The sequence below is a fragment of the Mus pahari genome, chromosome 19 (assembly GCF_900095145.1).
Source record: "Mus pahari chromosome 19, PAHARI_EIJ_v1.1, whole genome shotgun sequence".
Lineage (NCBI taxonomy): Eukaryota > Metazoa > Chordata > Mammalia > Rodentia > Muridae > Mus > Mus pahari.
This window is the reverse complement of record NC_034608.1, coordinates 56,861,343-56,874,542: the sequence shown is the minus strand read 5'-3', so window position 1 is coordinate 56,874,542 and position 13,200 is coordinate 56,861,343.

Here is a 13,200-nt window from a genome sequence, read left to right as displayed (position 1 = left end):
GAAATTTGAGAATCTATAGACAGAGTTGAAAAAAAAAATCAAGAATAATGTCGAAGCCTAGGAAATAAAACCCCAACCTTATCTGAAAAAGTCAACTTTTCACATAAGGATATGATATGCAGACAGTGTACCCGACAAGAATGAGGGAGAAATTCAGGAGCAGAACTGTGAGCATTTACTTGGATAAAATTTCAGTTCAAATAATCGATTGGTTTAAAAATGTATTTTGATACTCATTGGTTCATCTTCAAAACTTATACCATTGAATCTGTAGGGGAAAAAAATATCTTGTCAAAAACAGTTGAGGCACAGAGGGGCTTAAGATGGTATCCCTAATGAAATACAGATCTACGCGTTGTGAGAAAATTAAGACTTGGGCCAAAAATCAAAGCAGAGCTGGACAGCCTTCAGAAGGCGTTTTTATAGTCTGGGATCAGGGCGGGTTCATCTGCTGGAGTGTTGAGGATAGTAATGCTTTTGCTAATCTGCGAGGGGCTTTTATACTGTTTTCTTTGCAATTCCCGAGACTGTGAAAGCTTGAAAGTAAGAGGTCGCAGGTTAGACATCAGATGTCCTTGAGATGCAACACGTCCTCCTTACTTCAGAGGCATTCGATGTTCAGGAGGGTGTGGGATGCTTTTAGGGCTCTTTAAGGTTAACGATGTTAAAAGCTCTGCTCTCCTACACTTCAATCACGTTCTGCAGGAAAATGTAGAGAATGAGAGAGGAGGTCACCGAGCCCTTGTCAGGGCTCTTGCATTTACTGAACAGAGGGGTCACAATTTGCATATAGTTAGATTTGATTCTTCCACACCAAAGTGACCTTACAGCGCCACGAACTGGGATCACAGATATATGCTCTGCTTCCAATCCAGGGTAAATATCAGCTGGAATTTAATAGTTGTATTTAAAACTGTGAACAAAAACTACTTGTTTCCCTTTGAGTATATAGAGAACTTTATACTTTAAAGGAGGATGATTTCTTAGGTCAGTATGTGCAAAAAAAATCACTGGAGCCAATACAGTGTGTGAAAATTCCTTCACCCTCCTCCCAAGAATGACATTGTTACATTAATTACTTATGGCTACTCAAATCGCCCTGCTGGTGGTGGCAGCACCAGTTCCTTGTTATGCACTCAATGTCATTATACAAACAACATTGTTGGTAAAGCTGTGCACATGGGAAAACCCAATACATTATAATAATAAACATGTCAGGTATAATTTTACAGCACAGTTTTTCAGTTGTATCTTTATTAACTTTACCAAGTATGTAGTTGCACAAGTTAAGTATGCCATGAACGTGTATAATGGAAGAAAAATAGTAAGAAAAACATATCTCACTCCATCTTACACTTAGAATGTCTTACAGCAGGAAGGCAGGTTGGCTCTAGTTTTTATAGAATTATTCATATTTTAGATATACCCAAGTGTGTGCCACTCATTATCAACATGATCTTTTTTCCTCTCTGAAGCTAAAGAAAAAGCATGCAGTTAACTCCTGGTTACGTTAACGAACCATATTTGGATCTGGCAAAATTTCTCTTCAATGCTAGGCTGACATGAAGGCAGATTTGGTTCCAGTTTTGTGCCTGTAACTCCGTGATGCTTTCAAAACAGAAAAACAAAACAAACAAACAAACAACAACAACAACAACAAAACCCCGCACAGTCCAGAGGTTGCTGTGAGACCGAGATGCAATCATTTGAGAAAACTGTCTTTTTAAGGCCCTATAAATTTATATTTTTGAGCAAATGTACAGAAGAAAGGCTTGACTTTTAGGTAGCTGATTCATAAACTCTAGCTCCTTCACATTCTTTCCCCAACCTCTTTAAATACCGAGTTAGTTAACAGTCTATAAAGCGGACTCACTATCTAGCAAGAAACGATACGTGTATTAAATCAAATGATGTGTATAAAATTTATGGTCTAATGTTCGGCATGCATCAGAGGTTCAGTAAATGTTGGTTTAATTGGACACTTCAGGAACTAAGAGTTTTATAATAGATGCACAATGCACAGAACACAATTTTAAATATAATTATACAACTGTGATCATTTTAAACGGTTTTAGACACACCATTCACTGCAATGGAAAGAAAACAAAATGATATATTGCCCATTAATTATACTGTGTGTATGTGTGCATGTGTGTGTATGTGTGTGTGTTTTAATTTCTACTCCCTTGAAATTCATTACTTTCTTAATGACTTGGCAGCAAGCTTTAAGCGTCTTTCAGTCAGTCATGTTATCTCAGCCCAACTCATTTACAACAGAGGAAGCTTTTTCATAGATGAGCTGGGGAAGACGTTTCCAGTTTTTTGTTTGTTTGTTTGTTTGTTTGTTTTGTTGGTTGGTTTGGTTTTTTTTTTTTTTTTTTTTTTTTTTTTTTTTTTTTTTTTTTTGTGTTTTTTTTTTTTTTTTTTTTTTTTTTTGGTTGTTGTTATTGTTGTTCCTGCGTGCGTGCATGCGTGCTTCCACTCCATGGCATCCACAGCCTGGTCTCCTTGTTTCTTTTCTTTATCAAACCTAAAATCCTCTCTTCACGAAACTTTTAGGGGAACTCTAGGGAGGTTTCAGCCCAGGGTAGCTTTGGGGCATTGATAACATTGGGCTGCTTCCTGGGACGAGTGCTCAAGACCAAGCAAGCGTGTTTAGCTTGGAGAACACGCAGAGACAGAACCCATGGCTGTCAAAAATCCCTGAAAATCCTGGTGCTCGGTTTAGGACATGGACAGGTTTGAGGTAAAGATGGTGCCCAACTTGGTCATTTGGGGGCCTCTGGGGGCTGCTGCCAGAGTGAACATTAATATTGGAATAAGATGCGGCGTTGATACGGAGCTAATCATGAACAAAAGACAACCTGTTTACTAATGAGAATGAAAATGGCTTCAGAAGTTTACCATCTATATGACATTACTGATGAAATGATTATATTAAGCTGATGAAGTACAGTTCAGAGTCGTGTCTCCCTGGGTTTGAACTCTGTATAGGAGTCCTGGGCAGTGTCTTTAGTAACTACTCTGGTAGCAGAAACAGAGGACCTGACTGTTAATAGCAGCATTTATGTGGTCGCTCAATTCGTTTTAGCAAAGCCCTTCTGTTTGCAAGGTCTTCTGCTAATTGCTGTGATAAACTGGGAAATGTAGCGATGTCTCATTATATTCTGCAAAGCTCATGATGTGTATAGCTGGCTATGTGCAGATTACATGGGTCATAAGCCTGTGTCTGGAGTTTAGGGAGATTTTATTACATATGTTACATATGTTAGTGAATTAGATAACTTTCTTTTTCCACGTGCCTTTCATTAACCTACAAACCTCAGATTATCTAATTTAAATATTCAGAATTAAAAATTTCCTGGATAAAGAATAATGAATCAAATAGTCTTACATCATAGAAGAGAAAAAAGTAGAGAAAGATATTAGTTTAGATAAAATGAATTTGATCTCTACACTCTCCAAGATGTAAAAAAAAAAAAAAAAATCAAAACAAAGTTTGGTAAATATACTTGGATGCATGTTAATTCTGATAAAATCAGACTATTTAAAATAAAATGGATTGATATTATAGCTTTTTGTGTATATATGCATGTGTATGTGTGTGTGTGTGCATACGAATGTGTATGTATACCTCTGTGAAGGCCTGATTCTGATGTCTGGCATCTTCCTCCACTTCTATCTCTTTTTTTTCAAGACAGGGTCTCTCACTGAACTACTAACTCTCCAGTTTAACTTGATGGCTAACTGTAAGTTAACTAATATAACTAATCTCTAACTATAGGTCCTAGGGATCTGCCCGTCTCTGCCTTATCATGCTGGAGTAACAACCTTATTTTCTGGGTGATCCCTATCAAACCCCGGTCCTCATGCTTCCTTGTGTAACAAGAATTCTGGGTGATTGATTCATCTCCCCATTTTCACACTAGCATTTGTTTTTTAAAATATAATATTTGCTTATCAATAGAATCTCCCTCCCACACCCCTCCTGTTTTTCTAAACCCATGCAATCTTCTATTTTTAATTGTGAAGTAGAGGTAAGAGAATGATCCTAGCCCAGCTAAAAGTCTGCTCACTCAAAGGCATTAGTGTACGTTAATGTAAGAAAGAATTTTAGGGAGTTCTGATTCTAAAAGTTTGCTGAGCAAAAAAAAAAAAAATACTTAAGCAAATTCTCACTTATTCCTCTATTTGGGGGATTTTTGGAGCTTTAAATCCCACCACAGTTTCTTAAGTAGAATACCACAATCTTTACCACTTCAAGGGACACTTGGGACTCTTATTACATGATGCAGAGGTTAATCTCTAACCGTAGGTTTGCGGTTTATCACTGCCTCAAAAAAGCTGTGTACTGGAAGAAACTTTAACCACAAATATCTGGGGGCTTTTCTCTTATAGTTCAATAACCTTATAGAGGTCAAAGAGAATTGGGGATATAAAGTAATTGTTAGTATTTAGACGTTAAACCCCGGAAGTTCCAAGGCATTCTGAAACATAGTATGATTCTGAGTGGAGGATAATGAAAACGATTTAAAAATGTAAAGTTTGTAATTTTGTATTTGAAGCAGAGTGTGAGGGTACATGGCTGTAATCACAGCATGATGGCTGATGGAGGAGGACGGATGGTTTGAGGACAGCCTGGATTATAGAACAAGACTATGTCTGAAAAACTCTAGCCAACTAAACAAAAATCTTTATTTGTGGAAAAACCTGGTGCCACTTCAAGGGCCTTCTACCCTTCAGATGTAAACCATGTGCTGAGTTTTTATTCCCTCTTTAATTGGACTCTATGAACCATAAAAAATATACAGAAGATACAGAGTTGTGATGGGGACCCAAAATGAATTAGAGAGGGACAGGAAGTGTATACGATCAAAATACACTATATTACATGCATGAAATCCCCAATATTATATTTAAAAATAAAATAATTATGGGCCAACCTACCAAAAACTTAGTTGCTAATGCCGGACAAGATAACAAACTGATGGGAGCTGACTGAATCTGAAGTGTGAATGCTTCAAATAGAAAGGAGTATCTGGGTTCAGAGTCAGTCCATCAAACTTAGGGATGCATGGAGAACCACCAGTTCCTTATGCTTGATACAGAAGAGAAGTAAATACATTTTATTTCCCCTCCCTTTGTTTCTTCTTTATACTCCATCCCTAACCTCAGTCATTGTGGATTCTGGCTGAGATGGAAGGCACAGATGGAAAACCTAAGGGCCATTTTAGGTGTGAGATAGTTATTATGTTGATTTCACTTAAATTTTGAGTGTCATATATATATATATATATATGCATATATATGGTATATATGTATATCACATGTGTGTATAAGTATACACACATACACAAAATTTCAGAAGTATAGGCCTTTGAGTTACCTTTTTTTTTTTTTTTTTAAAGGGATGATGGAGGTAACTCACTTCCAGATCATCTTCTCTTATCACAATTCAATAGCAAGCCAATGTTTGAAACAATGTAACTGGCTTTAGAGAAGAGACTATGTGGAACAGCATTCCTTTGTATTAATGCAAAGTGATGGAAACATTGTTTGGCTCTGCTTTTCTATCTTTGTGACTCTTTTATATATACCTGAATTTTAAAACTGCAACCATAGTTCAGCTCAGAGACTGAAAACTACTTTGAAGGTATACATCTAAAGCGATATGGCTTGATTACCGTTGTTTTCTACACCCTGGGTGGCTAAAGTTTTAAACGCCTCAGGTGTCTGAAGGAATACCAATGGACCATTAAACAGCTACATCATGCCGTGAAGCCTTATGCCAGGAGGCAGCAGATGACCCCTGCCATCATGTCCTTCCTTGCAACACTCAGACAGCTTTATCCATGTGTAGCATGGTAATGTGATCTCAGGCAGGTTGTAGGGATCAGGTTCAACCAAATCAAACAATGGGTCCTAGGTCAGTCACAGAGCTGATTTCAGACACAAGAACTTTGTTCTACATCATGACAGTCATGACAGGTGTTAGTATATGTCTCCTTTGTGTAAATCTTGAGGTGAACTCATAATGTTGAGGATAAGACACGAATACATTGTTGTCCTGTTGGCTGACTAAATGTGTTTCTGAGTCCTGTTGGCTTTTCTCTTAATGTGTACACACAAGCCAACTGCCAGTCAAAGTCAACTTTCATTTCATGCATGTCTACAGGAAAGACTTGTGGATATCAGTGTCAAATGAAGACTATGACAGAGTCAAGGAAAACACAGTAGCTAAATTGGAAAAGGTACAATCTGCTACTTTGAGGTATAGGAAAAGAGAGGCTTAGGTTATTTTGGAAAGAAAAAGTTTAAGTTTGACATGGAAGACAAGATTGTGGAGAAGACATTTGGGGGGAAAAGTTGTATTTTAGAAAAACCCAGTAAAGCAACAGGAAATATGAAGCCAGCGACCATGTGCACAGGGCTTCCTTTTGCAATGATGATATTCTAATATGAGGTTCCAGAGCCAAGGCTGTAAATTTGAAAACACGGAGCTGTGAACTGGAAATGGATGCACATTGTAGGCGGATGGATTTGTAACAGATGAACTGTGTAGCAATAAAACTATTTTAAAACATTTTTAAAGAGAGTTTAGATTTTACGTGTAATTGTCTTAAAACAAAATTGTAGAAGCCCACAGACTGGGAGGACTATATGCACATTTATGTTTTCTCCATATATATGGAATTAAAGGCAGTGAAAGATGATCATACTCTTCATAGGTGAAGAGTAGAAAGTGCTGTCTACTCCCCAACAGCTATGGGATGTATTAACAAAGTTCATTTATGCATTGGAACTATATTCCTGTGCCCATGGGTGTGAGTAGCCAACTGGGGTAGGCTTGAAATTGCTGGATACTTTCCTGGCTTCTAGTTTTCACAGGTGGGCCTGTGTGACATTGAGTTAACCTCACTCCCACCCCGAAAAGTGGTTCTAGAAGATCCATGAGGAAGCCCAATTGCAATAGTATCCATTTATTGGTTTTCTGAAGCCAGATAAGCCTTTTAGTCCTTCATGAATTTTTACTTGTCATTACACACATTCTTTGAGGTAGTATTCTTTTTTCTTTTAATATTAAAACATTTTAAAAATAAATTTATTTTGCTCATGGGTCGTCCTTTTGCAGACGTAGGCATTCTTACCATCTCCTGTAATACAGAGAAGGAAACTGGGACCCACAGAAGTTAAGTTCCTAATTGTGCAACATTGCTGATGAATATTAGATCAGAATTACAGCTCTAATTCATCTTCCTTCAAGCCCCTTAGACTGTTAGCCATCGTGTTAAACTGCCTGCCTGGTGCTATAAACTTAGAAATTCCCCTATTATTTTAAATTATGTATGTCGTTGAAGGTTACCTAAAGCTTTAAAAAAACAAACTCTTTTGATGACATGATTAATTAGTTAACTTGTTGTGAATCTGAATCGGTGTATATGTGTGTCATAATGCAGGGTGGAGTCTCTCCTTCACTATATATGTCCCTAGGACTGAACTCAGGTTATCATTCTTGGTAGAAGATGCCTTCATCCACCGAGCCATCTCTCTGGCCTTTAATTCATTTTCTACATCATGTATCAATGATACACCATATTCAGTGTTCCTGAATTTACCTTTTCTGGTCTTACAGCTAATTCCACGCTCTATTTCCACCCCTCATATTGAGCAACTCACAATTGCCTGTCACTCAGGGGATCTGACACCTCTTGTGTCCTTCATGAGTATCTGCATGTATGTGGTGTGCATATATATATATATATATATATATATATATATATATATATATATATATATATATATATATATATATATATATATATATATATATATATATATATATATATATATATATATATGTATATATATTATACATGAACATATACACATAAGATAAAAATAAGTTTAAATTTCTGGAGATCCTTAAAAATCTTTAAAAATTCTGAATGTGAGAAATTAAAATACGGTATTTTCATTTCACACTTGGCACTGGAGAATATTGACATTTGAACTTGTTTGTTCCTACTGAATCTCATTACGTTAAGCAGGCAGCCAATCATCTGCTGTTCACCAGTGGGTAAATGATTAGTGAAGGTGTTTAGTTGCTTTTCTCAGAAATGTGGAAGAAGACATTGACTAGTTTCCTCTCTTGTTACTTGTAGGATTTTTACAGTGTGTTGAGTACTTATGCAGCGCGTTACTCATCCACGGGGATTTCCTGTGTAATAACTTTGACAAGTATAGTTTCAAAGGAGAGAATAGGACGGTGTTTACAGGCATCAACCCACACCATCTGCCTATGGAGTGTGCTTTCCAAGTCTTAGCCGCGAGCCTCTTTGAAGATGGAGGTATAGTCTAAAAAAAGAAAACCCTTGTTCTGATAGACTGACAAAGGTGTTTTACCTTCTAAGTTTGGAAAATTGTATGGGTGTGATATACGAAAATATCTCAAGGCATTTTTTTTTTTAACAATCTTAAGAGAGTGAATTAAGAATTTAAAAATTTCCTCTGTTTCTGAGACATCTTTGTCCCTGCATTTCTTGTAAGTAGGACAAATTTTGGGTTGAAAGTTTTGTGGGTGGGTTGGCGTCCTTACCACCTGCACTGCGAATCCTGCCTGGCTAGAGGTCATGGCCACCTCAGGTTCCATATCCCCCACTGCTAGGGTCTCAGTTAGAGTCACCCTAGTGGGCTGCTTGGAGTATCCCGACCTGACCCCAGATCCCTGGCATGTCCTAGAGATGCTTCCTACATTTCCATTCAGTCTCCAGGCCTCTCCCCCTGCCCGCTCATTATCCAGGAGGAACTTCCCTCTTCTCAGAGGTGAAGGGGAGGGGCTGGGGCCATGTGGGGGGAGGGGGATGTGAAGAGGGGAGTGGCTGCGATCAGGATGTAAAATGAATAAATAAATATAGTAATGGGGAAAAAGGAAATTTCGGAGTTAAGTTGGTGAAATCATGCAAAACAGGACTGCCAGATTCACTTATGACCCAGTTTTGATATTTGTGTAACTGTTTCTATTTTTGCCCTTTGGCTATTTTAGCAGACATGGGCTCATACACAGCCTCTGTTAAAGGATCTTCATGTCTCATATTCTCAGGGACACTGAACAGTTTAGGCCCATGCAGCACTTACTGATTCTAGGAGAATCTGCATCTAGAAGTAGAAGCACTTAGAATCAAACTTCCCAGAAATCCCTTCTCTACTTTCTGACTTTGGAAGGCGGCTGTACTCTAAATTGACTTCCAAAGGTAGTCACAACAAGAATGTGTGCTCATCTTTCCAAGTGATTTTAGGCTTCCCTCTCCCTTTTAATTATTCATTGGCACTTTCAGTCCATACTGTCTCAGCAGGGCAAAGAGCCCTAGGTTGCATTTTTTTATTTTCCTCTCTAGTTTGTGGTTTTAGTGTGGACATTATCATTATCCCTAGTAATTGGCAGAGTGAAGCTGCTTGGGATGCAATATGCATTGAATTTTACAGAACACTTGGATTAGCCCTCGAGACAAAAAATAATAAAACCTAATTTCAACCCATTTTAGGGGCAAGATGGGGGCTATAATCATTAAAAGAGGATAGTAGAAAAAAATTATGTTTTGCAATTTCATAAAACAGAAGTAATTAAGGGAAAGAGTAGTCCTTAAGATCGAATAATTTTAAAACACTGCAGAATAAGAACATTGTAGAAAGAAAGGGGGTGTTGCTCTGGGCAACAGCCTGTGTGAGTAGTCGCCACAATGTGATACAGGACTTTCCTTGGATTCTTGAGTTTGAACATCTCTTGCTTGATAATTCTGTCAACCATATTCCAGAGTTTTCTCTCTCTCTCTCTCTCTCTCTCTCTCTCTCTCTCTCTCTTTCTTTCTTTCTTGTATTTTGTGTTCTATCTAAACACAGTGTACTGTTTGATTATTATTATCATCAAGTGTAGTTTCAATGCCCAAATGATATTAGCAAATTATAAAAAAAAAATCATAGAGATTGTCAGTACTTTAATTAACATCCTGAAACCCTAAATTAAAATGTATTTGAATGTTAAAAATTACTGTTAATAAAAACTGACTACTCCAGGATTCAAAATTCTCATAGTATTGTAATTAACCAGTACTGCTGAATACATTTTAACTTGACCAAATCATAGGACTGTGGGTTTTAGAATTGTGATTTTTATGACATCTCTTGGGAAGGTCAGAATTGCTAAAAATCTTTGCTAGAGCTTTCATTATTTTTTTTCTCATAAGTTTTTCTCAACACCTCGCAATTAGTACCCAAGAGTTTTAAAGTATTCAAGAAATACCAGTTAGTATGTCACTAATTAAAAGTTGCGAAAAGTACTTTGAAAATGCCTAGATCATGCTATAGTGGTTGTCTGAAAAAAACTTAAGAATTTACTGCACCTCTAATGACAATGTCATGGACTAAGGATTTGGTTTTGTTGGGATAGCTCGAAGCAATGGAAGTGTGGATTTTTATCTCTATATAAATAGTTATGAGACTTTTCAGGTATATTAGACTATTCAGATCTCATCCTCAGGTGCCTATACGATTGTGAGTCTACTCTCTGTTCTTCAAAACTCAGCAAGTGGCGGTGTGTTCTTTTTACCTGTCCCAGTAAGACCTGTAATTTCAGTTCTGAAGAGGTGAGTTAATTTCTTTAAAGCTTAGCAAGCTTAAAAACTCTAGATCCAATGCCCTCTAGACAGTCTGAACTCTCGCCTGCTGACAGTAGCACTCGCCGCTACGCTATAATCCCACAGATGACAGAAATAACTAAGACAATTTTCCGACATGTAAGTCGTGGAATGCCAATTTTTGAGAGGCAAATTCCAAAAATTAAGCCCACCTCCAACTTGAGCCTTGTGTTTTCATTCTGCATTTTTTTTTTTTTTTTGGTAGTGATATTGTGTAAGGATTTTCTATAAGGGCAGTTACCATTGTAGGTTAAGGAGGACATGAATTGGTCTATGACTTTATTTCCAGTTTAGTCTTGCTGGCTCCTCACTGTAGTATAATGACTGCTGACAACAATGCCTGCCAGATCTCAGGACATGGAGTAGGGGATATTTCACAAGAAACCAACAATGGCCTTTGACATATTTTCATTACATATGATATTGTAGTTGAAAATTTCTTCTGGCCCAGGGCCCAGAGTTTCGTTTTAGTTCCAGGTGGTTCGTTCAATTTGCAGAAAGAACTTCTGAAAATTATCTTTAAAACTATGGAGAGAGCTATAGAGTTATTCATACTTCTCTGTGTAAATGGCAGTGTTTATCATCAAATGAAATGCATGCCCCAAACCTCAGTTTAAAAAAAAAACAATCAAGAAGAAGAAACATAACCTGGTTTATTACAAAAATGACTCAGAGAAATAAATCAGCACTGGTTCCCAAACTTGCTTTAACATGCTGTAGAATGATACGAATATATATTACACATGTGCTCATATTTCAAAGGAATGTAAATGAATCTTTAATTCTGCTATAAATACAAATGCAGAGTAAGAAGGCTGTGCTCCGAGTGGCAGTGTTCAGGAGTGGAGGCTATGAGTTAGTATTTTCTCTTTTTAATTGAAAATAGATTTTTTTCACCTATTACATTCTGATTACATTACATTCCCCTTCCCAGTTCCTTCTCGTGCACTCAACATCAGTTTTTTTCTTGCTCTCTCTAATTAGAAAACAAAACAAGCATCTAAAAAAATCTATTAATATTCCATTCTGCAAACTTACCACATTTTCTTTATTCATCCTTCTGTTGATGGACTTCTAGGCTGTGTACAATCTCTGACTATTACAAATAAAAGCAACAAGCAAGGATGAACAAGTGTCTCTGGTAGGAAGAGGCATCCTTTGGATGACCAAGAACGATATGGCTGGATTTTGAGGTAGATCTATTCACCGTGTCCTGAGGGACAGGCACACAGACTTCCATAGTGGCTGTACAAGTTTTCAATCCTATCAGCCATGGATGAGTGTGCCCGGTGCTCTACATGCTCGTTAGCATGAGCTGTCATTGTTTTATTTGTCTTGGCTGCTCTGACTGACAGAAATTGAAATCTCAAAGTAATTTTGTTTTGTGTTTCCCTGATGACTAAGGATGTTGAACCTTTCTTTAAGTGTCTCTCACCTTTTGTGGTTTATCTTTTGAAAGATTTCTGTTTAGTTCTGTGCCTTAGTTTGAAATCGTGTTGTTTTACTGGTGTCCATAGTTGTTAACTCTCTAGTGGATGTGTAATTAGTAGAGCTCTTTGCCCATTTTGCAGTTTTCCACTTTCTCTGAATGATGGTGTCCTTTGTCATGCAGAAGATTTTCAACTTCATGGATTTCCACTTATTAGTTGCTGGTCTTGGGACCTGTGCTATTAAATTAATTTTTTAAAAAGTGTTATTTTTTCCAATTTAGTATAAGTTATTAAATTGTCTCATATAGGGATGATTTTGTTGAGGTATGCCTCCCCTCCCTAGTCTCTTCAGGCTCTTTAATCATTAAGGCATGTTGAACTCTACATCTATTGAGATGACCTTGTGTTCTGTCCCTGAGACTATTTGCCTGATGTTAATTTATTTAATGATTCGTATATGTGGTACCACCCATGAATCTCCAGAATGAGGCCAATTTGTTTATGGTATGTGATCTTCATTTGCAGCTTGGTCGTATTTATCTGAGAGGTTTGGGGCAGCAGTTTGCTTTTGATGTGTTTGTGTCTGCTTTTGGTATCAAGGTAGTACTGGACTCATAGTACGAGTGTGAAAGTGTCCCTTTCCTTTATATTTTATGGAGTAGTTTGAGGAACAGTGGTGTCACATCTCTTAAGGCCTGGTGGAATTTGGCTGAGACTCTGTTCCTAAGGTTTTCCCTGTTGAGACTCTTACTGTTTCAATATCATTGTTCATTACAGATCTGCATCTATTAATAACACTTTGATTTAATGTTTTTTTAAAAAAATAAACCCCATTCTGTAGCCAAAGATAGCTGAGAACTCACTACGTAGAGCCCAGCTTGACATTAAATTTATGGCAATTCTCCTGCCTCAGGCTTCTAAGTACTGATCACAGCATTCACTATGATGCTTGGCCTTTAGTTAAATTGCTAATTGATATGTACTTAGAAACTTATCAGTTTGGGTTTTTTACACTTTTTTATTTTTTTATTTATTATTATTTTCTTTATTTACATTTGAAATGCTATCCTGAAAGTTCC